This window comes from Ambystoma mexicanum, chromosome 5q (genome assembly GCF_040938575.1).
Source record: "Ambystoma mexicanum isolate Mex_15411 chromosome 5q, UKY_AmexF1_1, whole genome shotgun sequence".
In the NCBI taxonomy this organism is placed as follows: Eukaryota; Metazoa; Chordata; class Amphibia; order Caudata; family Ambystomatidae; genus Ambystoma; species Ambystoma mexicanum.
Window position 1 is genome coordinate 365,472,289 of NC_090933.1, and position 23,157 is coordinate 365,495,445.

At 47.1% G+C, this 23,157-nt stretch overlaps 1 long non-coding RNA gene across 1 annotated transcript in view; it reads left to right on the top strand.

Moving 5' to 3' along the window:
• LOC138497401 (uncharacterized) overlaps positions 1 to 21,349 on the top strand; it is a 33,245-nt gene extending 11,896 nt beyond the window's left edge. Inside the window, exon 3 of the long non-coding RNA XR_011278574.1 lies at positions 20,976 to 21,349. This is a non-coding gene — a long non-coding RNA (uncharacterized lncRNA). The remainder of the gene's footprint in view (positions 1 to 20,975) is intronic.
• The last annotated feature ends 1,808 nt before the right edge of the window (positions 21,350 to 23,157 follow it).

The window sequence follows — 23,157 nt, forward strand, 5'->3', positions numbered from 1 at the left end:
TTATCCTGGTGGGTGCACCTTTTGTACAAGAAACCGCTGGCTCGAGTGAGGATGAGCAATTACATGTCAGAGGAGTGGGAACTGTGGAGGGGAACCAGGCAGGGGTGCCCCCTCTTCCCAATACTGTTTATTTTCACACTGGAATCCTTGGCGGTCTTACTCGGATTGGATTTCAAAGATGCAGGCATCTGGTGGGCGGCAGCATGCATGTGGTCTCACTGAATGCGGATGAGCTACTGTTGTACATACAGAACCCGGAGGTCAATCAATCTGCCATATGTGTTAGAGGTTCTGGACAGTTTCGCCAGATTGTCGCATTACCAAAAACAGGGAAAAGTCAAGACTATTCTCACTAGCGTGCTTGGTGGGGTTGGAACGTAGGTGTCTGCCAAATCTGGGGTCGCAACGGGCGGTGGACAACTTCAGGTATCTGGGGTGAATGTTTACCATGACTCAAGAAAGGAGCATGAAAGGAACACCCTGAGGGCGCTACAGCAGGTCGAGAGATCCATGATGCGCTCCTTAAGATGGTGGCACTGAACGACCGCCCATCCCTGGGCACAGACCGCCCATCCCCGGGCACAGACCGCCCATCCCATGTCTCCCGCGGGCAAAGGAAGGTTTCAGCTTCTTTTCGTAGCACAAACTCTGCCCTGGGCATTTCGGATTCTCACTCCTCTCGGAAGGGATGTGCACCCCTCTTTATCTTCTTTTCTAGGCCGCACGCTTCCTTCTCCCGTATAGATTATATCTTAGTGGATAGCTCATTGAGGGAGAGGGTTTCCAACTTTGGGGTGGAATTGGTCCCATGGTCGGACCATGACATGGTGCGAGTCCAGATAGGAATGCCCCCTGCTCGTCCCCAGAACTTGAGGTGGTCTTGTAACAACCTATTGTTGCAGGATAAAATTATGTCTAAGGAACTTTTGGTTGCGATTAAGGACTACTTCGCTTTGAACGACAATGGTGAGGTGGGGGGAGGCTGGTGTTTGGGATGCATTTAAGGCTAGGATTAAAGGGGGGCTCATTGGCATGGGAGCGAGAAGGAAGCGGGAGAGGGGTAGGGAGGAGAAAATCCTTAGAGACAAAATCGAGACTATCCAGCCAGGGGGCAAGCTTAAGTCTCAAATGTGCCTGGGCAAATGGTCGGAACTCCAACGGCTCAAAGCCCAACTAGCGGCCCTCCTGGTGGGACAAACCGAGAGAAAGCTAGCTTTTCTAAAGCAAAGATATATGGAGAAGGGGGAGAAAGTGGATAGAATCCTTGCTTGGAGACTCGGGGAGCTCAGGAATAGTAAGAGAGTCCACGCATTGCGTACCCTGGGTGGAGATAAATGTACGGATGATTCAGGTATAGCAGAGCACTTCCGCCTTTATTATGAATGCCTCTATGTCTCGGAATGTGTTGGAGAGGGCTCCGACGCTTTCTTAGATGCCTTGCCAATTCCCCGCCTTTCTTCCGAGCAGGCGGGTCCACTGGAAAATCCTATCACCCCTCAGGAAATTGTAGATACGATAAGTTCGATGAAGGGGGGGGTACCACCCCGGGTGATGACGGGTTCACTAACTCCTCCTATAAGTCTTTTGGGGCCACTCTTGCCCCGTTTTTAGCCAAATTATTCAACTCCACTCTTGAATCTGGTGTCCTCCCTCAGTCTATGCTTTCAGCCCTCATAGTGGTATATACCCAAGGAGGGAAAAGACCCTACTCTATGTCACTCTTATCATCCCATTTCATTACTCAATACCGATGTGAAAATCCTGGCGAAACTTCTCGCTAACAGATTGGCCCAGCACCTCCCCAACTTGGTCCACGGAGACCAGGTGGGCTTTATTCCAGGTAGGCAAGGGTCCGACAATATCAGGAAAACCCTCTACCTCATGCATGAAGCCTCAAGTAGTGGTCTGGACACCTATTTGCTTTCTATCGACACAGAGAAGGCTTTTGACCGTGTTGAGTGGTCGTACATGGTGTCATGATGCCTACCCCCGGGGACCCAGACCACGTCCAGCAACCCCGGAAGCAGGCATCAAGTTATCCTAAGCAAGCCCAACAACCCCTGCTAGGGGCTATTTGGGTCCAGTTCTGGCGCCTATGGCGCCAGGCTCATATGGAGAGTCAGCCCTGGCGCCATAGGCGCCAGGCTCATAGATTAAAACTTACCTGATGCAGACCATGCTGCAAACTTACCTGATGCAGACCATGCTGCAAACCTACCTGATGCAGACCATGCTGCAAGAGCTCCAAGCCAAAAGAGGCTTGGAAGGGACTACTTTACTTGGGGACTATTTTTTACTCGGGCGGGGCTGGGGAGGAATACTTATCTGGGACTACTTTGGAAGGCTATTCAAACCATACCCGAAGAGCAGCACACGCTTCACGTTATTCTGCATCCAGCAGCGTAACGCTCACCGTACCTGCAAGTCTGCATCCAGCCTTCTGCCACGCCCGCCTCGAGTTTGGAGCTCCTAGAAAAAGGGAGAAAGAAGGAGAAAAGGTTAGAACAAGAGCAATACCTTTAATCCTTACCTGAATTCCCGATCCATCGCGCCTTCGAGCTGGAAGAAAGAAGTTATTTTATGCGCGTCGCCTCACCTGCTGCAGCGCCGTGCTGAACTCACAAGCCTTCGCAGGATCTTCACATTCCACCGCATCCTCCTGCATGTTCCCGCCGCACTCCGGCACCTAAGGGGAAGACGAGAACAGCAAGGTGAGCCAAGGGAATACACAGAGGAATATTAGTTACCCCCACCCCCCATAGATTTACCTGATTTTACCACCAGGATACTATTCCTCTTCACGGGTCGGCGCAGCTTCCACTGCATCTTCGCCGAACCACGGCCACTAAGGGGAAACAAAGGACAGCAAGGTGAAACAAAGGGACTAACAAGGGGTTCCCTCCTCACCACAATAGACTTACCTGATTTTACCGCCAGAGGTGTTATTCCCCAAGACTTCATACTTTCTCTCAGCGCCTGAATAAGGGAGAAAGCAACAGGTTACATATTGACATTATTTTATCGAACTGTGTTGGAAAATACAAATCCTTACCACAATACTACCGGTTGCCACGAGGAACTCATCATTAGGGTCAAGCTGCAACCTGCAAGGAATCGGACAAGAGTGAAAGTCAGGCATTTGAACTCTTACAAACCTTATACTTACGCGTCTTGCCGGGAATCTCTGAGTCAGTATTGTTCTGGAACTCACCAATTCCTTCGAGCCACTGAAGCAACTGGTTATCAACGCGCCCCTGCGCTCAATGCAGGATGGAGAGCTCATCTTTTCAAACCATCAGGTGAGACTATAAGAGGGGATATCAAAGGTGATCTGTGGGGAGAACAGCAGGGGTGGGGGGATTTACGCTCAACTCCACGGGTGGTTAATTCCCTTTCTCCATTTGCAGAAGGGCCAAGCAAATGAAGCTAGGTGGGCCAGTCCAGTCCGTCATCTCGGCCCCATGCGTCACATTGGTGGAGACCACAGCTGTCCGGTTCCGATCGACGCCTCTGAGGGAGCCAGGTGAGCGTAACACATGGGCAGGGTGCTGCAGAGAATGGGGCTGGGTGCTAGGTTTTGTCGTTGGATTGCTGCCTTGTATAACGGGTCTTCAGCTAGGGAGTTGGTGAATGGTACTATCTCTGATTGGCTCTTTCTCTCCAGAGGGACCAGGCAGGGTTGTCCCATTTCCCCCCCTTTTATATACTCTCGCAATGGAGGCCCTTGCTATAGCGAACTGGCAGCATCCGGGGATTACCGGGATCAGGGTGGGGGAGCTTCATTTTAAATTCTCCCTCTTCGCGGATGATATCCTAGCGTACTTAACCAACCTAGATGCCTCCTTCCCCAATCTCTCCCTGATTCCAGCCTTTGGAGTATTTTCGGGCTTGAAGATCAATCTTGTCTAAATCCTGTTTAATGCCGGTGGGGCCGGTCTCCCGGGACAGCGAGATGGGCGCTATAGTGGAGGGTATCAAGGTAGTGCTTTCAGACATCCTTTTATCTTGGGATCCACCTCCCGAGACACCTGGGCTCCCTATTCAAAGGGTACTCCCACCCCCCTCCCGATTCTCTCCAAAATTAAGTCCAACCTTGCTAGGTGGGCGCCCTTGACCCTTTCATGGTTTGGACGAATGGTGTCCGTTAAAATGAATATTCTCCCCCGTCTACTTTACCTCTTCTGCTCCCTTCCCAAAAGGATCCCAGAGTCATTTTTTAAGTCTCTCCATCTCATGATTCATCGCTTCATATGGAGTGGTAAGAAACCGAGGATTAGGCACGATACCTTGACTCTCCCGAGGTCCTTTGGGAAGTTTGGGTTCCCAGACTTTCGCCTGTATTATAAGGCAGCCCAGCTTAGGGTCTTGCTGGAACACATGAGAGACGATTTGTGCACTTATTGGACGTATATCGAAGACACTCACACCCACGAAGTCAGAGACTGGTTGTGGGCTTCTGGTAGTGCGCTCCCGAGCCGGGTGAGAACTCATCCTATGTTTGCAGTACTATGGGAACTTTGAAGGCCGTCTGGGGAGAATCTTGCTCTTTTTTCTTGGTCTTCCCCTCTTTCTTCTCCTTGGGGTCCTCACCTTGAGCTAGGTAATGGGGGTCTAAGAAACACTCAGAAGTGGTCAGACATGGGCCTGGAAAGGGCCATCCAACTGTTTTGACAGAATTCCTTCATAGACTATGACTCTCTGGTAGAGGCTATGGGGGATAGCCCAATTTCAATTTTTGAGTATCTTCGTATTAAAGGTATTCTCACCTCCCCTCCCTGGGTTAAGGACCTAGCGCGTCCGCTCTCCCCCTTTGAGCGGGTGATCATTGAGTCTCGTTCTCGAAGGGGGTCGCTCTCCAGAATTTATGGGGCCTTGATAACGGCCCAGCATCAAGGTAGACAGGGGTTCAAGCACTTCTGGGATGAGAAGCTTGGGTTTGTGATAGAGGACTCCACCTGGTCTAGAATATTTGATGTTCTCTTCTCGGGCTCTTTGTATACCGCTGCTTTGGAACATAACTTTAAGATCCTCATGCATGGCATCTTCCCCGGCTAGGCTGTCTAAGATGTATCGTGGTCTCTGCCCCCTGTGCCCTAGGGAATGTGGCTCTTGGGGTACATGTTTCCATATGTGGTGGGAGTGTCCGTGTGTACAGGTCTATTGGTCGGAGCTTCTTAGCTGGATCAAGGACATTATGGGTATCACTGTGGCCAAAGGCCCCCTGGAGACTTTGTTTGGGGTTTCGGTCCCCGAGACGACTCGGGTGGCCTCCCGCTGGCAATAAAGGGAATGTTGAGAGCGGGGATGTTAGTTTTGGTGCAGAATTGGAAAAGTAAGCTAACCCCATCCAAATCAGAGTGGCTGTCTAAATTGTGGGTGATATTTACCTATGAGAAACTGTCTGCACTGGCCCACAACAAAATGGTAACCTTTCTGCGGGATTTGACTCCGGTCCTGGTGCATGAAGGCTGTGAGATGCTGAGACTTTGAAGGTTTTGTTTTAATAGCCTGATTCCTTCTGCTGCTGCTCTTGGGCCTAGGTTTTGGGTCACCCATTGAGTTTGTTAACTTTGAACCCTCTTGGGTCAGCAAATGTTCGAAACATGTTTTCTAATCTATGCTCCCGTCTTTTACAGGTGCAACGGTCCCATTCAGTACTCGGTAACAATAAGACAAGGGGGGGGGAGGGTGGAGTGATGGGGGAAGTTACACCGGATTATTTGGTTGTTGGAAGGGTGTTTAACATTAGTGTATGGGTTTCTGTATTTTGAAAATGTCAATAAAAACTTAATGGAAAAAAAGATGGTGGCACTGCTGCATTTGTTATATATCATTTTGTGAACATACCCTGACATCCCAGGGCAGTTCTTCTGTAAGCTTGAATTGCTGATATGGGGATTCCTCTGGGAGGTCAAGAGGTGCAAGATAGCATTGGTGACTACAAAGACGCGGCGATCAAGTATCCACACTTTGAAGCATATTAGGTCAACTGCAGTTTGTCATAACTTGGCTGACAGACAAAGGTTCTCTGGACACTGGGCTACTGCAGGGTGAGGTTAGGCTGTACCTTCTGAGGGAGGTCCTCTAGGTGGAAGGTGACAGTTTGCATAAGGTACCAGCACTGATAACAATGGGGCGAAGACTATGGTGCAGACTATGGAAGTTAGTGGGGAGACAGGAACCATTCTCTGCTAATATAACCCTGATGGTGTTCTGTGGGAAAAGTCAGGAGGACGTTTGCAACTTTAGGCTCAACTGGGAGCCAAATGAATAATAACTCTGGGAGATTTGCATCAGACGGCGCATGGGTAGGTTTCGTGACCTGATGGAGAGGTATGATAACCCAAGAAGCCAGTACTACAGGTCGCTAAAACAGCTGAGGCTAGATGGCCGGGAATAAAGGAGTGAGAGGAGGGCGACACCATGTAGGATGCAATATATGACCTGGCAGATGGACGACATGTGATCTCTAGACTTTATAAGATGTTACTAGATTCACTGGGCATGCCAGAGCTCAAAGCAAAGGCCCGGTGGGAGGGAGACTTAGGGAGACCCTTCACAGATGGAGAGTGGGCTAAAGCACTGATATGTACGAGAAAGGTAACCAGACACGCCAGATTCAAGCAGGGGCAGTTGCAGGTTACACACAGGGCGTATATGATCCCACAAGCCATTTCGCAGTTTCCAGGTGCAGGCGAGCAGAGATGCCCTAGATCTGCAAGCAACATGGCGGGAATGCTACACATGTTTTGGTTGTGCCTGGTTATTAGGTCCTTTTGGCAAGACATAACTAATAGGTTCATAAAGGGAGGGGCTAATATGCAAGAGTGGCTGCCAGAGGCATGCCTGCTGGGACTTTTCCAGAGAAACGGAAGTGCACCTAGCCAGGATGAAGGACCTTATTTGCATTCTGGACAAACATAGGATTGTGTTAGCCTGGATGTCAGCGGAGGGCCCACATTTGAAGACTTGCAGAAGTGGGCGGAGGCAGAGACAGTGGTGTGGCATAGGGTGGTATATGGGGCAAAGAGAGGTTAGTAAGGATGTGGCAGCATGGAACACATTAGTCCAAATGATGTTTATGACACAGGATGATAAGCCACCCTGAGATTAGTGAGGGGACAAGAGGTGAATACTTGGGTGGCAGACAATGAGAGGATCATGCTGGGGGCCGAGCGTAGTCGGATTCAGGCGTGGGGTGGGGAAGCATGCAAAGGTTTGTTGTATTTGTTGATAAGTGGAAGACTGAAGACCTGACAACAATGGTTTGGGCTCAGGGGGGCTGTGAATGCCCGTAAGAGGGCACAAGGAATATGCGTTGGGAGACTGGGGTGATAGTTACGTCAAAGACACTTGTACAACATCGGGTGCTTCTGTAGCCCATGAGTGCATTGAATAAGATGTATGTATACTTATTGCCTTTTTTACATCACTGCTATGAAATGCCTATTGTCCTGATGTTGAAATACAATAAAAAGTAATAAAAGCAAATATTTTTTTAAAAAGAAATACCACCTACAATTACATACATTCATGGATGTTGTGCTGGCCTGAATAATGCGAAGACCGAGATTATGATTATGAGCACCCAAACTGCGTAAACTGGATGCTGCCTATGGTTCATTCCAAATAGCAGAATGCACCTTAGAGACTTTGCCCAAGATTAAAACTCTGGGAGTGGTCCTAGACCAGAGCGCACTATGAAAGATCATATTAGTAGTCTTGTTTCAAGTACATCCTTCTACATCAAGCTTCTAGCTCACATTAGACCCTTCCTTGACCTGCCTAATTGTCCTACTTTAGCCCGTGCCATCATAGGAGCTTGTATTGACTACTGCTCTAATATGCTCCAGGCCATAGGCAAAGGAGAAATAAATCTCCTGCAAGTGGTACAAAACAATGAGTTGTCAAGGGGCTTCGAAGAAATGATCACGTTACGGTGGCAAGGAGATCCCTACACTGGTTACCTATTGGTAAGCGAATCACATTCAGGACTTTATGTATTACACATGCATGTCTTTACGGGAAAAACACAGTTTATCTTTACAACCGACTCTGCTGGCTCCCCAGTAGGCATACACTGAGGTCTAATAAGTGACTCTGGTCTCAGCCGGATGTTTTCCTATAGCAGCCCCTCGTATGTGGAATGCTTTACCACCTGACCTCAGATCCTGCTCCTCCCTACCAGCTTTTAAGTGTAAGCTCCAAACTATCCTCTTTGAATACATTTCTACTTGCACAATGTTGACTGCAGTTTCAGTGGCTTGACCCGATTGTTTTATGATGTTTGTCCTTGTCGTAGCGCTTCCATTCCTATGGCCTTCATCGCAGCGCTTTATAAATAAATTAAATAAATGATGACCGCAGTACTCACCCAGAAGAGCACTATGGGCCTCAAGCCGTTGGCCTATTACAGCGGAGTACTAGACTCAGTAATGCAGGGGCAGTACCCTTGTGAGCAGGCGCTTGCAGGTGCTGCGTTTGGAATTGAGAAAAGCTCCATGAACACCATGGGGTGTTTGTAACATTGCACGTGGAGCATGCCGTATTTGCCATTTAGAACGATCTAAATCAATGATAACCACAAAGTGAGCATCCACATAGGTCATTTTATCCAGCCCAAATATCCACATGGTGTGCTGCAAGACAGTAAACCCTCCTACTTTCCTGAGAGAACTGTGTACTCAGGAGGATATCGCTAGGCGTGACTGTGTGACATTTGAAGGAGAGAAGGAGGATATACCAAAAGCAAAAGATAGCCCGCTTGAGCGGGGGGACATCCTTTTCATTGATGGTTCAGCAACTATTGACCAGGGGACAGGCCTGAGGCATACGGGTGCAGCGGTTGTCTGCCTAGTGGATGGTGAGCACCAGGTATTGGTACAGAAAAGGCTGCCCATCCATTACTTGGCCAAAGCAGGGGAACTCATAAAGCATATTGAAGCACTTCTAGCCTGTGTAAGGAAGGCATGGTATCAACAGTAAGGCAGACACAAGTGACCACAGTTCAAGGGTGTTTATTGAACTTCAACAAGGGTGTGATACATGCCTGTCTAATACTAAATCCACAGATGGGAGCAAGCTACGACCATCAAATAATAATGCAGTCCTAGCGGAGTCTCGTAAAAAAAAAAAAAAAAAAGGGCCTATACTTAAAAAAAAAAAAAAAAAAAAAAAACTCTTGCCAATCCTTACCTCTAAATACAAATAGTGTGGGGTAGTGTTCATGAAAAAGAAAAGTGTTCACAAAAATGATGTATCATGGTGTTCAGGCCGTTGTGCTCCCTTCCCCTCTTTTTAGCACGGGACAAGGCAGTTCACTCGAAAAAAGCATACCCACTGCCTTCTTCGGCACGAGGATACAGTTCCATTACCAGCATCAGGGCCTTCTGTGCCCAAGTCTCTTTACTTATCAAAGTCTCTTGATTTAGAGGGCTTGATGTATCAAAAACAATACTCAAAGTTATTTTCCTCTTATAAGTACACAATTTGGGGGTTTCACCCTGGATCCCCCTTTTACGGGCTCAGATCCCCTTCTGCAATGTTCAGAGAATATTCTTTCTCTGGTAACTCACGGGTCACCCCGGATCCCCCTCAGTTGGGCACAGATTTTACAGGAGGACTAGTATGTCCCCAATCTACAGGAAGTTCTTTCTAAAATAATGATATAATGCATCACATACCAAACCTACAGTACTGGTCACACCGTGAGAACGATACGAGGTACACTACCTAGCCCTACCGGGCTGTTTCGGGAGCTCTATATTGATTACGCTGATATGAGAGAGTGGTGCAATGGGTCCAGGTATATGATTGTTGTGGTGTGTCCCATCTCCTGGTGGGTTGAGGCAGGCAGGTCCTTGTGCACATCCAGATGCTAAATGTGCTGCCAAATGTTTAGTGAGAGAGGGATTACCTCGCTGGGGTGTTTGCGTTGTGCTGCAGTCAGACAATGGCACCCATTACTGTAATGAACTTTTTTTTAAATGGGTTTTTATTGGTATTTTAACAAAACATAACTTACCCCCTCCGCAGCCCATCCACCCGTTCCTTCCTGGTCCCCACCATGATCCAATAATTCCCTCCTTTTCCCCCACCGCCTTGAATTGTCAGCCCCGACAAGTATGCAATGTCCCTTTCTTCCACTGAATCTCTCCAACTTGTCATAGAAATTCATAGTAACTCTGCTTAGTCTGCATAGCTTTGCACCATTCCCAAGAGTCTCATCCTCCTCAGGCACCAGGCTGCTCTGGCTTCCTTCTGCAAGAACATCAGTATAATGTCCCGGTCTGCCAAAAATCCCTGCTGATCCTTTGTATAGAGTAAGAAGCCCACTCCAATGCTGCGAAGTGCCACACCTTTCCTACCCATTCGTGTTCCATAGGTGGCTCTCTTGGCTTCCACTTCAGAGAAATTAACAGCGCTCCTGCCATCATTAAAATCACGTAAACCTTTTGTTGAACTTTCAAGGCTAATTCCTCCAATATCCCCCCCCTAGTCCCAAGATTGCGAGTTCTTTGTTTCCCCTTCCCTTGATTTCCAGTATCTCTCAATGGCGCCCAAAATCAAATCCCCAAACTGTTGGGTATACGGACACTCCCACCAAATGTGACTCCATGAACCGTCTGCCCCGCATCCCCGCCAACATGTCTTGGGAACCGCCTGGGAAAACCTATGGAGCTTCACTGGTGTTAAATGCCATTGACACATCAATTTTACCCATAGCTCCTGTAGTTGAATCAACCTAGTTAGTCTTGAAATATTTGCCCACAATTGTTTCCACCCCTCTTCCTCAATGGGCTAGCCAAATGGTTCCTCCCATTTCCCCATATAGCCCCTAAGAACCGGTTCCTCGTTTTGCTTAATAAACCCATATATCGTCCCCACCATGTTTGTCCCCTGAGTCAGTCAATAGGAGCTTTTCAAAGGATGTTAACTCTCTATTCACTGCCTCCTTTATTGCCAGACTCACCAACCTATGTCGTAGATTGAGGGTATCAAAATCTTAACCCTTCATCCAGTACAAAATCCACTTTGCATTGCTATAAGGATTTGATCTCTCCTCCCCAAAACATGTCCCTTATCTTGAGGCAACCACCCTTCTCCCATTTGGCAAACCCCCCTCCCTGTCGCCCCCGGGGAGAATATAGGACTAAAGGGTGATGGATATGTGGTGAGGTATGCTCTTTTTACCAATTCGTCCCTTGTGTCTCCCACCAAGGATCCTATTGTACTACAATACATATTATGTGGCCTATCTCTCGTTGGCTTCCAAAGTACCCCCTCTAGATGACCTCCCGCCACTGTTTTTTGTCCATTTCCATCCATATCTTTTGTCTATCATCTTTTAGCCAATCCCTGATCACTCTAGTCTGTGCCACCAGATAGTATGTCTTAAGGTCCAGTTCCCCCATACCCACCCTGTTTCTTGGCATGGTCATGACCCTTCTTGCCACACTCAGATTTTTGTCATTCCAAATGAACCTCCGTGTGTATTTGATAGGAAGAAGGATTTAGGTAACCTTATTGGAAGCGTCGTGAAATAGTACAAGAGCTTCGGAAGAATCACCATCTTGAGAATATTTATTCTTCCCAACCATGATATCGTCAGTGGAGCACAACCGAGCAACATATTCTTAATGGACTCTATTAAAGGGGGATAATTAACCCAATACAAGTTTTCAATAGTTTTAGCTAAATTTACCCCCAAATATTTTATGGACTTGTCCGCCCATCTATATGCGAAGGTTTCCATAAGCTACCACTCCTCATCCCCGGAAGCGTCAAATTCAAGACCTCCGACTTATGTATGTTGATTTTCAACCCTGTGACTGCACCAAAAAGACTCTGTTCCTTATTCATTGCTCTAAGGGATTTGAATGGGTCCGTCATTGTTAATAAAATATTGTCCACAAATGCGGCAACTCTATGTTCCCTTACTCCAAAGGGAATTCCTTTTATATCTGGGAATTCCCTTATTACTGCCAAAAGTGGTTCCAGATGGATCGCGTACAACAAAGGGGAAAAGGGACACCTTTGTTTTGTCCCTCTAGAATAAATACTCAAATCGTTCTTGACAGATGTCCGTTAATCAACAAACGAAGAGCTTGGGCATGATAATTAGCTTTTATCATAGATATAAAGTTGGCCCCAAACCCCATTCTCTCCATTGTGTGAAACCGGAACTGCCACTCCACTCTGTCAAGCGCTTTTTTGGGAGTCTAGAGCTACCAAGAGGGCCAGAACATTCTTTTTATTTACTTTTTCTATCAGGTGTGCTATCCTTTTGGTATTATCTCCAGTTTGCCTTCCTCAGATAAAGCATGATTGATTATTGCATATGGTTTCAGAAGAAGCTGGTCGAGACGGGACACCAGTATTTTTGTATACATTTTTGCATCTGTTTATCAATGCTATCAGCCTATCTGAGTCGCAGATTGATAGGTCTTTCCCCGGTTTCGGGAAGAGCACCACCTTCGCTTCTTCCATTGAAGAAGTGAGTCTCCCTGCCGGTCTAAAGCTGTTAAACAGCTGTACCAAATGATGAATTGGCTGTTCCCTACAGGTTCTGTAGAAATCTGCCGTGTAGCTGCCTGGTCCCGGCGTTTTATTGGCTGGTAATGCCGCTATAGCTCTACAGACCTTCTCCTCTGTAATTTTGTGCTCTAGCTCTTCTTTCTCCTGCCCTGTTATTGTAGGTAGGTCACAATTATTCAAATAATCAATTTAGGACTGCTCACTGGGGTTTTCAGATTTGTATAAGTCTGTATAAAAGGCTGAACATTCTTTGATTATATCTAGAAGTTCCGAACTCTCCCCTCCCTTTTCCATTTTGATTTTTAAAATCATTCTGGTGGTCTCTTCGTTTCTTGGTAATCTAGCCAGTAAACAGTCCGACTGATTAGGCTTTATGTAATATTTCTGTTTTAGATGCAACAGTGATCTTTCCGCCTTGCTTGTTTGTAAAATGTCCAATTGTCCCCTTATGTTTCTATATTCCCTCCACACTTCACCACTGTCTCCTATGCCCATCCTGGCCATCACTTGTTTCAATGTCCCCTCTAGCTCTTTTTCTAGGAGTCTGCGCTCTCTATCCCTTCAGGACTTTACTGCAATAATGTTTCCCCTAGTCGTTCCTTTAAATGTGTCTCACCTAACATGCTGGCCTGTGTCACGCTGTTTATTATCCCGGAAGAAGTCCACTATGCCCAATTTAATTTCATCCTGAAGTATAGCATCTTTGAATATGAAAGCGGGGTAACGCCAATTCCACAGCCCCAGTGATAAGTCCTTTCTTCTCACCTTAAGAGTTATGGGAGTGTCGTCAGCTAATGCTAGTGCCCCTACCTCTGTCTTATACACCAGGTCCAGCAAGGCCCTTGGTGCCCATATGTAATCAATCCTGGAGGAAGTTCTATGGACATGCGAGAAAAGGGTGTATCCCTTGGAGGCTCCCCTCTTTTCTGTCCAGACATCTATCAAAGGGATCCTATTCATTTTCTCTTTTAGTTCTTTTGTGGGCTTAATCTGATTCTGGATCCTGCCCATACGCATCAATTCCTGGGTCCCATGCCACATTAAAATCCCCTGATAGTATAATTTGCCTCGTGGTGAACCTTTCCAACTTGTTCATCTTCTGTAGGAACCCATTTTGACCAGTGTTGGGGGCATATGTAGTTTCTAACGTGTAAACGGCCCTTCCCCTTGCAGTATCAATGATAAGTATCTCCCCTCTGTATCCTTCTCCCATTTCACTACTTTGAGATCTAGATTATTCTGCAATGCTATCAACACCCCCACTTTTGTACACCAATAATTAGATTGGAATAATTGTTTATATCCCTGTATTCTTATTTTATCTTTATCCCTTGTTTGTACATGCGTTTCCAGCAGAGTAAGAATATCTGTATTTTCTCTGTATAGAAATCTTTCCACTTTCTTTCTTTTAACGGGGGAGTTTAGCCAATTTAGATTCAGTGAAGTAATGCATAACAACTTGGCCTCAGCCATTAGCTTGACAACTCAAACCAATTCCATTGAACGTATTGGAGTCTTCTTTGGGACCCCTTCGCCCTCCCTCTGCCCTTTCCCCTTCCCTGCACCCCTTCTTCACACTGGGTGGACTATACTGACCTCTAGTCCCTCCCGATTCCCCCCTCTCATGGATTAAGCCCTAACCACAACCCAGCTTTGACCATTGCAGGCTTACCCAAGCCCATATATTAATCCCAACTCCCAGCATCCCTGTCTCCCGACACCCATTCCACTTAAACAATTGCCCTCCCCGGGCTAACTTGTGGAAGCTTCTCCAGACTGTATAAGTTCCTTGTGGTATTATAAGGTCCAGTTAGACCTACTTTTGATCTTCCGGTCTGCTGTCCTGGAATCCCTTCAAATCAACCAAAGCCCCTTTCCTCTCTTTCACCGCCGCCCATTCCCACCCCTTCTTCTTGTCCTGTTGTTTCTTTCTCCATTAACTGGGCCCTGTCTCTTCTTCTTCTAGCCCAAGTATACGCATTCCTTCATCGCAGGATGTGATTCGATACTGCTGGCCTTACCACTCAAACACTAGCCCAAACGGGAATGTCCAACGGTATCTAGTGTTTTTTTCCCAAAGAAAGCTCACCACTGGGCTCATTTGTTTTTCCTTTTAAGCAATGTTATTTGGGACAGTTCTTGCAAGAGTTGTATCTCCGTCCCATTATATGTTAGCTGTTTCATTTTCCTTGCTGCTAACAAGATCCCTTACTTTTGGCTGTAGTCATGTAGAGCCTCCAAGATATCTCTCGGTCTTGATCCTGGTTCTCTCCTCAGCGGGCCAACTCTAAGCACTCTGTCCAATTTCAATTCAGCGGCTCCTTCCAGATCTACTAGGTCTATGAATACTTGCTAGATCACAGCCTTGAGATCCTTGTCCTGCATATACTCGGACAGGCCCTTTACCCCAACATTCGATCTCGTGGATCTATTTTCCAGATCCTCTTTTTAAATCTCTAAGTTGTGCGTCGCCTGTGCTAGCTGCTCCACCAATTCCTCGGTCCTTCGTGCGTTGTCTGCAATTTCCTGGAGCACTGTCTCATTCACGCTCACTCTTTCCTCTAGTTTGTTCACATCTCCCTTTATTTCATACAATGTGGACGCCAAATCTTCGCGGATCTTATCTAATTGTAACTGCACAGTTCCTGCAATTTTATCCCCAAAGTCGGGAAAAAATTGTTTGAGAATATCCTATGTAACCACCTGGTCAGGTCCTGATTCTCCTTTGGGACCCCTGTGCTCTTGCTTTTCTAGGATTCTTTCACCCTCAGGAGGGGTAGATATGTCCCTTCTCCAATTCTTTTGAATAACACCGTCCTGGGTTTTCTTCACACCATTTGGTGAATTTTGTGTCTCCTTTCCACTATTTTTTGAAATCCCAAAGTTTGAAATGTCTCTCCCCTAGGTTACTGTGCTTTGTGTTTTTTATTTTTTATTTAAAGTGTCAAATAATCCTCCGGGTCACAGCTGGTCACTATGGCATTTGCACCCTTTTCTGCTGGAAGTTGAATTCTTCTCGAGTATGCAGTGGAGAACGCCCCCCCCCGTGATCTCTATTGGCTCCCTCCTCGCTTTGCGTTATGCTGGCAGTAGTATTTGGTCGCCCTGGAGCCACACTGCTTAATTTGCCTGTGGTTTTGTTGGCGTTGTCCTTACCACCTCATATTCTCTGGGGCTGTGTTACACAATTATGCCCTTGGCATCCACCACTCCAAACTCCCCAGCTGATTTACTCACTCAGCGTGGCGGGGATACTGCTGGTCCCCTCTCCGCTCCTGTTCTTTCAACGTGTCCCTTCCGGTGGGGGCTGGGAGGTTGCACACCGCTCTCAGCCGCCTGATCTTGACGGTAGCCCTTGGAGTACTTCTCTGTTGCACTCCAGCGGCCTCTGCTCCTGGGGCACTTGTTGTCTCTGTTTCGGCATCCTGGATGGGGTTTATCTTCTCCCTTTGTTCTGCAGCTGCAGCAAATGTTGGGTTTCTCTTGCTGCCCCGCAGTGCGTCTCTCTGGCGCTTGGCTCCTCACTTGCTGGGCCTTTTCTTTTACATCGGGGTTGCAGGTCCGCCCCACCACCCGAACTCCACTGTAATCTCACCTCTCCGTTTGGGGGGACCCCGCCCCTCCTTCCACTTTCGGTTCTCTCCTGTGGGCTGCCTTGACCGGGACCGCAGGGTCCAGCACATTGATCTCTCCCTTTACCTGCAGGGCCTTCCAGCGAGCGCATCTCACTCCTTGTAACCGCTCGCAGTTCTCTTGGACTCTAGCCCAATTTTTTGGTCTATTCTTCCACAGTCACTAATAAATCCACCAGCCATATATGGCCCGCAGTCGTCTCTTATTTGGCACCGGGTAGGGGTTTTCACACAAAAGCCCCTTGCATCTGTGTCGAGGGGCAGGAAAGCATCAGTTACGGTGCTCTCCTGTCGGCAGCCATTTTGGAATCTTTAATGAACTTTAGTGACCATGTTACAGGCCATCAAACATCAGATGTGCACAGTTTACCACCTCCATGCCAATGGGTTGTAGAGAGGATCATTGGATTGCTGAAGGCCAAGTTATCTAAGTTGTGTACTACCCTTAAAAGAAACTGGGTGCACTGTCTCCCTATTGCTTTATTCAGTTTGCGCATGCAGCCCTGTAAGGATTATCACGTATCGCCACATGATGTGGTAACAGGCCAGCAAACGCATACACCTCTATCACTTGTAAGGAAGGCCTGTGATGCTCAATGGGCAGCGTCCATTCTGGGGGAGGAATTTTAGGATTATTTTACTATTTTGACGGGATCAATCATGGTGGGCTCAAGAAACAACCAGCACTGTATCTGCTTCAACGACATCATAAACTTTTCAATTGTCACCAGGTGATCACATGTTCATCAGGAAATTTGCACGCAGGTGGAGTGAACTGAGACACAACAGGCATGTTACCGTTGTATATGCCACTCCGTTTTCAGTGAAGGTCCGGGAGCAGCGATATTGGGTGCACCTTTCTAATGTCCAAAGGGCCCCAAATGCTGCACCCCCACTAACGAGCTCGACAGTAGTACATGAGTAGTGTCTCCTAAGAGTGAGCATATATTAGCAGAGCGTTTCACCAAATGTACGTATGTCTATGAATTACATGTACGATTTCACTAATTGTTTATTTTGATTGATGTTTTAATTTACACTTTATTTTATGCACCAGTATATTCCCACTATTTCGAGCATATTATCTTGTTCTCTTCCCCTTATTATTTAATAATGCAAGCTGTGAAAACCCCAAGGGATTTTTACTGTACAGAATCTCGGGGAGCAGGGTAGGGGTACCCGATGATGAAACATGGTGTCCCCTTCCCTTTTTGACATCTTCCGCATCCTACTATACAGGAGTTACTGACTTTCCAACTCCCCCGCCCCTGTTTCACTCAAACACTGAGATGAGGAGGCGAGAGATTGGGAGGATGAATATTACCCACAGGGAACATACTCGGACACAGAAAATAGACTCTCCCCTTCCTACAGTGCACTGTTCCATTAATGAGGCCAGGCTAAGTCAGGCCTCCCTCTTAATTACTCACAACTGACTTTACTTGACTCTCCCAGGCAGCATAAAAGGCAGAGCAGGAAAGCATACTTCAAGCGAGTTGGAGATGCTGGAAGGTGCCGGGAAGCAGGAGTAAGACCTAGTGAACTGCAGAGACCCTGGGAGACCTGGATGTCCCAAACACTGGCCCTGGCCCTGTTACTTGAGAGGAGACTGCAGTGTGGAGAGGGAACTGTCCCTCCAGAAGGCAAGACCAGGGGCAGCAGGAGTTGCCTGGCGGTACCCAAAGCAAACCTTCTCCCCTGGGCCAGGCAGGCAAACCTAGGTCTATGAGGGGCAGGAGATGAGACCCTGACCTCATTTTAATATCCCCCTTTGGCTCCGGCAGCTGCCAAAATCATGGAATGCTATTTTGACGAGCTCTGAAGTGGGAATGAAATGTTCACAGTGCATTCTGGGACTGGGAGTCCAAAACTATATATTGAAAACCCATGAATTGTGTGAGGGGGCTCGAGCCCGGCAGAGGGAAGTCTTCTCTGTGAATTATAAATCTTGAGGAGAGGGCTCCAAACCTGGAGGGAGACCTTAAGAGCCAGGCCAAACACATGAGGAAGCAGCAGTTCCAAGATGGCAGTTTAATACGAGGAGAAAGACAGCAAAACCAGATAGGGTTGGAAGGAGGAAATTGCCCATGACCTTTTCGGAGGAAAACCGCTACTTTCACGAGCCATCGAGAATAAGAAACGTAAGACTGGGAATTCTAGCTGAAGAAAGGTGCATTGTGTGTCGGGGAGGAGGCATTGCCGCCATGGTACTGCCAGGGAGACTGATAGCAGACCGGTCTGTGTTAGAACCAAGGTTGCAAGCAGCAACATTGTATGAAGAAATCTGCAAAGAACTGTCACGCTCACCTCGTCTCCACGGGGGCGTCGCACGAAGCTGCACGAGGGACGTCTGCACGTGTGTTGCGCGAAGCTGAGTGATGAATGCCTGCACATTTCTTCTCTCTCTCACTATTACTTCACAGGGGAGCTTTTGCCTAGAATGTTGAAACGAGATGTTAACCAGCCGTGAGGGGCGGGTTTGGCTCCCACCTCCCGTGACCTCCTAGTGCCCCTCTCTGCTTATGCCTCACCTTAGGTGTTTCAATGGCGGGTTCTCCATCCTGCAACTGCATGCATGGGCACGGTATGTTCCAGCCTCTCTTCTGGATCTAGTTGTTTCACTGATTCCTGCGGGCTGTAGCGGAGTCTTGAATAACTTGACTCTGTAGGTAAGTCCCTATGCCAATAGACTCTTGGTATAGTTTGCTTAAATGTTTTTGTTGCGAAAGTTCTCACTATTGTTCCTTATTTCTTTACAACTGTGGTTTAGGAGGGTTTCAGCTGAAGGATTGCTGTCTCCCACGACGCTGAACAAAATTCCTGCAGGTGAGTATTAGCGCGAGTGCGCAGTGTCGAAATGTTCTATAAATGGTTCTTTTCCTGTGCGCGACTAACCTGCTGTTCTTTCTTTCCTGCACTGCAGGTGCGCCGTGGCTCCGGAGCGGCGATGGCGTGAACCGCTTCAATGGAATTCAGGAAGCATAAAGCCTCCTGGTGTCTATTGGCTCTCTATGCGTGTGCTTCCTTTCTGCAGATGCGACGATCCGGAGAGCGGCTGAAGATAAGGCCTTTCGGATGGACCGCTTCAGGCAAGGACTCAACCGCTGATCTTGTTCTTGTTCTCTGTTCCTTTCCTTTCTTCACACGTGCTGATGGTTCGTGGTTCCCAAGGCAGGCGTGTCTGAAGATCAGGTAACTGGAGCTGAGCAGACACAGTGAGTGTTACACTGCAGGAGTGCAGAATAATGTGAAGCGTGTTCTGTCTGTAGGGTGTGGTTTATATAGCCCTGCACAAGTAGTTCCAGGTAAAGTAGTCCCTCCAGCCACACCCTGCACAAGTAGTCCCAGGTAAAGTAGTCCTTCCAGCCACACCCGAAGCTAGGCTGAATGGCTCGGTTCCTTCAGGCTGGGCTATGTGTATTCCCATGCTGCTTACCACAAGATGGAATAATATGAGCCTGGCGCCAAAGGCGCCAGGACCGTCTCCAGGAAGTCCTAAGGCAACCTTTTGGGGCCTTAAAGGTCCCCATGGGTGCCAGTAACTGGGGTAGACTTGTCTGCTCCTGATGTCTGGCAGCATGCACCATGACAAGAACAGAGTGTGAGGCATATGTGATGAGCGATGCAAATATAATTGAATATCCAGGGAGTGACTGAACTTTTGAACCCATGATAGATACCATATACAGAGTGGTCCGGCACCACATGGGTGCTCATTCGAAGGTCTCTGTTAGGTATCCAAATGAGAGTGTAAAATTGTGAACTGTGAAATCGAAGTGGTGCTGCAACAGGTCAAGCTAAACCCTGTGCACATTTGAAAGTCTTCAATAGCTAATACGAACTGCAATTGATCCGAGTCTGGCTGAGGGAGACTAATTGTGTAAAAGAGATCTGAGCCCGGCTGAGGGGGATCTGGGGTGAACCATGAGTCACCCATGAAAAGATATTCTATAAGCATTGGAGAAGAGGATTTGAACTCAGAAGAGAGAGATTCAAACTAAAGATTGTGGTATAAAAAGGATCTGAGCCCGGCTGCGGGGAATCCAGGATGAAGGGTGACTCGCCTGACTTGAATATTTGTAAAGGAACATTTCATTTGTTTTGGTAAATCAGGCCTTCTGAGTCAAGAGACTTTGATAACTTAAGAGACTTGGGCACAGAAGGCCCTGATGTTGGTAATGGAATTGTGTCCTCATGGCGAAGAAGCCAGAGAGTCTGCTATGCTCGAGTGAACCGCCTTGTCCCATGCTGAAAACGTGGGGAAGGGAGGCCAACGGCCTGAACATCCTGACTTATCATTTTGGGAACAATTCTTTATTTTTCATGAACATTATCCCACACTATTTAAGCTGTAAGGATTGGCAATCGTTTGTTTTTTTATTATAGGCCCTTTTTATTGTGACTCCACTCCACTAGGACTGCATTAATATTACTTGATGGTCGTAGCTTGCTCCCATCTTTAGATTTATGTTTAGATAGGCGTTTATCACACTCTTGTGAGAGTTCAACAAACACCCTTGAACTGTGGTCACTTGTGTCTGTCTTACTATTGCCACCATGCGTTCCTTCCAAAGTACATTTACATATCTATGTGCCTGTTCTTGATGCCCAAAGTGAAGCTAAGAAGGGATCTGATAATACTATGTTTTTCTCTGCTAAATATGCGTGATGCGTTTCATGTAACAAATATTTTGCATTTTGATGTTTTGTTTAGGACTATATTTAGTGTGTAATTTTAATTTATATTTTTATAGTCTATGTTCCTATAGTATATATCTAATGTGTAAAAAATTCCCTCTCTTCCAGACCTACAAGAACACCCTACACCAGCCTGCTGCTTGTACCTAAAGTGAAGCGTGTCAGAGGGGGTGGTGTAAGTTTCCCCTTCATTGCTGCTAGGCAATGGAACTCACTGCCTCTCTCCCTCAGATCTGAACCCTCACACCTCGCCTTTCGTAAAGCTATCAAAACAAGGCTATTTTCTTAAACCCCCCAGCAAAGCCTACAGAGTATCCATGCCAGGTCAAGATGTGCACTCATGCCAAATGTAATGTGCAATGTCACGAGATGCTTCACACTATGTAACCCTATGTAGTAACCATATCGCTATCCATGTAACATATCATGTACCCAAGTATGTACACCCACCTGTAACTAAGCCGATTCCATGTAACAGTGCCACAATGCCTCTGGGCTGTTTGTGCGCTTCAGAAATGCAAATCAATAAATAAATTAATATATGATTGGAGCATATAAAATGACACACTAATTGGCTGGGAGGATAGCTCGGGTGCAAGGCCCTCTCCTTGGAAGCAAGACGACGCCGAACAACACAGGTTCGATCCCCGGGTCCGCGCTTAGAAATCTCTAGGTATTAAGCGTGTTATAAATAACCAATTACAATGAGAAATACAATATAAAAGGGGGGGACGTCCAAGAGAGGTGTATCAGGGGCGGGTGTACATATTAGAATAGGGACAACAACACAATGCTGGGAATTGATAATACACCAAAAAACGGGAATGTGATCACAAAAAAAATGAGTAAAGACATATTACCAGATGCAAAGTTATATGTGCCAAATGCAAGTATATTAAAACGTTTTAGAAGGCAAACCAAGAACAAAATGTATGATGTGTACAGAGGATTAGGTTTTGACATGATAGAGGACGTGCATCACCAAGAGATGGGGAAACGGAGGGTAAATTGGAGTTGTTATATTTGCTTCTTAATACCACACGCGTCGGGAGACCCCAAGGTACTATTCTGCAAGAGGTTCCGCTTTTATATAGTCAATGTCTTGTCCATCTAGCACTATGTAGGTTGTGAAGCATGTGCCAAGCGCACAGCATTCACCTTGTGATGATGGGTCCAAAAGCCCACAGTGCTTACAAAGACATAAATGCAGTTGGAAGGAGAGAAGTTCGTGGCCAATCGGTGGGAAGAGACTCTGACGAGTTGTATGCAGGAGGACATATAAGGCATAGAACCGAAGTGAACTAGAGGGTGAACAAAGTATGTCAAGAGTACTAGCAGCAGACCCCGATACTAGACGGGGTCTACACGGAAGCTTACGAAAATGGAATTCTCCCCTGCACCATGAAGGAGACCATCATAATCCCCATGCTCAAACCAAACAAGCCACCCGAATGCTGTGATTCTTATCGCCCGTTAGCTATGCTGAATTACGACAGCAAGATTTTAACCACCATTTTGGCTAAGAGACTCGCAAGGGTGGTGGGGGCTATAATACATGAAGACCAAAACGGATTTGTCCCGGGACGCAACACCACGGCCAACCTCCGGAGACTACAACACGTCATAGCGGAAACCTATGAAAGTGATGAGGACCTGGCGGTGCTGTCACTAGACGCCATCAAGGCCTTCGACTCCATATTCTGGGAATGGTTGATCGAGGTGCTGACAGAGTTTGGATTTGGAGAGGGCTTCGTGAGATGGGTCAAGGTCCTGTACAACTCACCCATGGCCAGAGTGAAAACTGGCAGAATAATATATGAAGCCTGGGCGATACAGCGAGGTACTAGGCAAGGATGCCCGCTGTCACCCATGTTGTACATCTTTGGACTGGAACCGATTGCCATCTACTGTAGGAAGCAGTTTTTTGATGTGGGTATAAAACTAGGCAAACGACACTTCATAATCTCCTTGTACGCTGATGACGTGCTCTTATACCTAAAGGACCCACACGTAAACGCGCAGGTCTTGCTCGATGTCCTCGACAACTATGCTCGCTATTCCGGGATCAAATTCAGCAGGTCAAAATCTTGTGCGTTCCCGCTGGCCAGACTTAACGAGGTGGGAGAAGCTGATCTGCCAGAGGTGGGAATAAAATGGCGACCAGGAATGTTCCGATATCTGGGAATCAATATAAAACATACCCCAGAGCTTGCACACGACCATAACACTGAGATAGCGACAAAAGCACTCCGCAACTCCATGAAGTTCTGGTCAAAATTACCACTTGCTA